Source organism: Callospermophilus lateralis, chromosome X, assembly GCF_048772815.1.
Source record: "Callospermophilus lateralis isolate mCalLat2 chromosome X, mCalLat2.hap1, whole genome shotgun sequence".
Taxonomy (NCBI): Eukaryota; Metazoa; Chordata; class Mammalia; order Rodentia; family Sciuridae; genus Callospermophilus; species Callospermophilus lateralis.
This window is the reverse complement of record NC_135325.1, coordinates 47,798,823-47,803,882: the sequence shown is the minus strand read 5'-3', so window position 1 is coordinate 47,803,882 and position 5,060 is coordinate 47,798,823. Positions and strand designations below refer to the sequence as shown.

The 5,060-nt window shown below is 35.5% G+C and overlaps 1 pseudogene; it reads right to left on the bottom strand.

Moving 5' to 3' along the window:
• Nucleotides 1-200: 200 nt before the first annotated feature.
• LOC143638527 (eukaryotic initiation factor 4A-II pseudogene) lies at nucleotides 201-1,519 on the bottom strand (annotated as a pseudogene).
• Nucleotides 1,520-5,060: the final 3,541 nt, after the last annotated feature.

Sequence of the window (5,060 nt, the reverse complement as noted above, 5' to 3'; positions counted from 1 at the left end):
TTACAGAACTAGGAAATAAATTTCTAAGAAAGAAAGATTTTACAGACCCCCATCTTTTATACCCACCCCAACAGTCTAACTCTAAAGAGGATAAAGCCAATGACTTTCCTCACAAGAGCTCACGACTAATGTTGCTTTGCTATCAAAATCTGTATTCCTGATCCATTAGGAGCACTGAGACAAGATTCAAATATTCCCAAAGAAGCACAATGCACATTGTGATCGCCTATTCAGCAACAGCGAGCACTGCATTTAAATATATCTCATCCCAGGAATTAAATAAGGTCAGCCACATTCATGGGCATTTCCTCCACTGTAGTATTGTAGAAAGTCGCAATGTCACAAAGAATCCTCTTGTCTTCTTCAGTAACAAAGTTTATAGCCACATTTTTCCTCCCAAATTGACCCCCTCTGCCAATTCTGTGAATATAGTTTTCACGATTGATAGGTAGATCATAGTTTATAACCAAAGACACTTGTTGCACATCAATCCCACGAGCCAACAAGTCAGTAGTGATCAGAACTTGGCTTGACCCTGATTGGAATTCCCTCATGATAACATCTCTCTCTTTCTGGTCCATGTCACCATGTAGAGCAGAAACTGTGAAGTCCCCGGCGTGCATTTTTTTTCAGTGACCCAGTCCACTTTGCACCTTGTACTGAGAAAAATCACACCCTGCATAATGGTCAGTGTCTCGTACAAGTCACAAAGTGTGTCCAACTTCCACTCCTCTTTCAACATTAATGTAAAACTGTTTGATTCCTTCAAGGGTCAATTCTTCCTTCTTCACCAGAATTCGAATTGGATCTCTCATAAATTTTTTGGTCACTTCCAACACATCAGTTGGCATTGTGGCAGAAAGCAACACAACCTGAATACTTGTATTTAATTTTTGGAAAATCTCATAGATTTGATCCTTAAACCCTCGGCTCAACATTTCATCTGCTTCATCCAAAACAAACATTTTGATCCATTTTGGAGAAAGATATCTTCTGTTTAACATATCAAACACTCTCCCTGGTGTAACAAAAACAAAATGTGGTGCTTCAGCCTGCAGTTTTTGCATTTCATTTCGAACAATGCAGGCATGACAAGTTGCTCCCATATAGTCTCCAAGCGCCAGAATCACCTTTTGGATCTTTTTTTTTTTTTTTAAAGAGAGAGAGAGAGAATTTTAATATTTATTTTTTAGTTTTTGGCGGACACAACATCTTTGTTTGTATGTGGTGCTGAGGATTGAACCTGGGCGGCACGCATGCCAGGTGAGCGCGCTACCGCTTGAGCCACATCCCCAGCCCAACCTTTTGGATCTTTAATACAGGGAATAATAGCTCGCTGTTGAATAGCTGAAGGCTTCTCAAAACCATAAGCATAGATGCCCTGAAGAAGAGATTCCTTTAAATTCATATCATCAAAGTTATCAACAATCTCATTCCAGTTGCTCTTGAGGACACCATCGGGGCCCATTCCCTCTGGGCCTCCATGTTCTCTGTTATAATCCGTGAAGCCACCAGACATGATCCGAAGAACCACTCAGTGCCCAACTGAAAAAAAAGCCTTCATCTTTTTTAAAATATTTTTTTAGTTATGGATGGACACAATATCTTTGTTTTTATTTATTTATTTTTATGCAGTGCTGAGGATTGAACCCAGGGTCTCACACCTGTGAGGCTACACTCTACCACTGAGCTACAGCCCCAGACCTCTCTATCTTCATCTTTATCCCTAAGGACATCCTTCCACGAAATCACTTCTCTGACCACAATGAGCCACACTTCTGGCCTCAGCCATTTCTATTCTACAGGTCTCCAAACCATTGTAGTTATTGTTAAGTGAACAACAAAGGAGCTGTGCCTTTCTACTGTGCATTTCCACTGTGACTAACATATACATGTTTTCCACACTGTTTAAATAGGAATGTAAAAAGATGGTTTCAGTCAGGTGCAGTGGTACACACCTGTAATTCCAGAGACTTGGGTAGCTGAGGCAGGATGATTGCAAGTTCAAGGCCAGACTTATCAACTTAGCAAGACCCTAAGCAACATAGTGAGACCCTGTCTCAACACAAAAAAATAAAAAGGGTTGGTGATGTAGCTTGGTGGTAAAGCTCCCCTAGGTTCAATCCCCAGTACCCCCCCCAAAAAGATGTTTTTAGATTCTATTCTGAAGTTCTTTTGATAATTTCTGACCTTTTTATAGTTTTAAAACATGTGACTATTTTTCATAATAATTGACTAGGCTCAATTCAATGTTCAGTATAATTTTAATGAAGTATTTTTAGTATATTACTGGAAAATATGCAAAGTAAAATACATAAATCATGAGTAAAGCATGATCAGTTATGACACATTTAACATACCATCTGACTACAATGCCAGTGAAAAAATAGATGACTACCAGCACTTCAGAAATCTCCATGGCACTTTCTCCCAACCTCTTCCCTCTTATTTGTCTTGAGAGGAAACCCTGAAACTGACTTCTAGCATCACAGATTAGTCTCGCCTGTATCCAAAATTTAAATACTATTAATAGAATTATACAGCATGTACCTATTTGTATCTTTCTTTCCAATAAACCCTCACTATTTTGTGTTATATATTCCATGTTGTGTATAGCAGTATTATATACATCACCATTATATGACAATATACTCTTACTCCATTAACCATTTTTTTTTTTTTTTTTTTTTGGTGCTGGGGATCGAACCCAGGGCCTTAACCATTTTTTAATGTATGTATTTTTTTAGTTGTAGTTGGACACAATACCTTTATTTCATTTATTTTTATGTGGTGCTGAGGATCGACCCCAATGCCTCACACATGGTAGGCTAGCACTCTACTGAGGAGCCACAAACCCAGCCCACTCCATTAACTTTTGATGGACATCTACCTAGTTTACAGTCTGTGACTATTACACATAATGCTATTTTGAACTTTTGAATGTATCTTTTGGTTCACACATACATTTATGTTGGAAATAAGTTTTGAATGGAATTGTTGTATCATAAATATATATATTTTAGTTTTCGTGGATATTGCCAGAGAATTTTGTGAAATTCTTACACCAATTTACACTCCCACCAGTATTGTATGAGAGTTTCCATTTCTCAACATTCTTAGCCATAGTTATTACTATTCTGCTTACATTGTAGGCACTTCAATGGGTGTGCTGTAGTACAACATTAGTGGTTTTATTTTTCTTTACTCATATTTAACCTTTGGTTTTTTATCACTTTCAAACAAGACTGGTCACTCATTTTCCTGGGACCATGGATATTAAAGATAAAAAATTAAAAAGGATGAAAAGTTAGAACATACCAACATACAAGTGATAATTGGTAGACACTTCAAAGGAAAAGAGATGGAAACAATATTCAAAGCCAACATTAGAATTAAAATATTGTAGTAATATTAGCAAATTTGATGCAAGAACAAAGGCTCTAGAAATCCTACTTGCCCTTCAATTCTTCACTGTATAGTATAGTCATTAATGACCTAGACTTATTAAGGAAAGATAACTTCTACTTAAGAAAGCAGATAAGTGTCTGTTATATAATTTCAAATTCAGGAAATACATAACATTTTTACAAGGGATTTTGGCACTCAAAGGAATAGTATGATTACATTTTGGTGCTCAAAGGGATACTATAATTACATGGAAATTGCTTTTGGTAATTATCCAATTTTTATAATATTTCTTTATATACAAAATAATAATAATTGATTAGACTTAGTTCATTTTTAAGCACTAATACTTAATTCAGGCTGAAATAACAAGAACTAATTATTATTAAGTTGGAATACACATGAATATGTCAAAAAACTTTTTAGAAAAATCCATGTACCTACCGACCAGATATATTTACTGTTACCATTTTGAAATAGATCCTTCTACTCTTTCCCCAACCTTTTGTAAAGAAAATGCATAAATGCATTCTGTAAATGTACAGATCAGTGGATTTTCAAAAATTGGACATATCAGTATGAACAACAGCTGGTCAACAAACTGAAGACTATGAGCAACCAGAAGTCCCCTTTCACCTCCTTCCACTTATTAGAACCCCCTGTACTCCAAGAGTAAAAGGAGTTTCAACATCATAGATCCATTTTACCTATTTTTGAGCTCTGTATATTATAATGATGCAATATAATTTTTCATGTCTTGCTTCTTTCATTCAATTGTGTGTATGAAATTCATTCACATTGTTACTCATAGTTGTTCATCCTTCATTTTCCTTGATCTATATTGTTATATTTTGTGACCACATCATCAGAATGTCTTTTAAAAATATTTTTAGTTGTAGATGAACATACATTATTTTGATTTTTATTTATTTTTTTAAAGAGAGAGAGAGAGAGAGAGAGAGAGAGAGAGAGAGAGAGAGAGAGAGAGAGAATGAATCTTTTTTTGTAGATGGACACAGCACAATGCCTTTATTTTTATGTGGTGCTGAGGATCGAACCCAGTGCCTCACATGTGAGGCAAGCGCTTTACCACTGAGCCCCAGAATGTCTTTTTTATCCATTCTATTGTTGGTGAACATTTGGGTAATTTCTAGTTTTTCAAATAAATAGTGCTGCTATGAACATCCTAGTACATTTATTTCCATGAACTTTTGCAAGCACTTCCATTCACCCATGTACAACAGTAGTAATCACCTAGGAATATGATTGTTGGACCATAGGATTGTAGATTCTGCATACTTATAGCTACTATCAAAGTTTTTACAGAAACTGTTATACCAATTTATACTCCCACAAGTAGAGGATTTTGTTTCCTATACATTTTAAACAACATTTGGTATTTTCTTTCTTTTCCTTTATAACTGTTTTGGTGGGTGGTGTAATATTGTGGTTCTAACTTACTTTTCATTGATGACAAATGAATTGAGTTTCTTTTCATGTGTTTATCATCCATTTGGATATATTCATTTGTGAAGTATATGTTCAAGTGTGTTGCCCATTTTTTTCTACTAGTCTGTCTTTTCTTGCTGACTGATACAGTTTTTATATTTTATGGATACAAGTCTTTTGTGAAATGTGTGTATAGCAAATGTCTT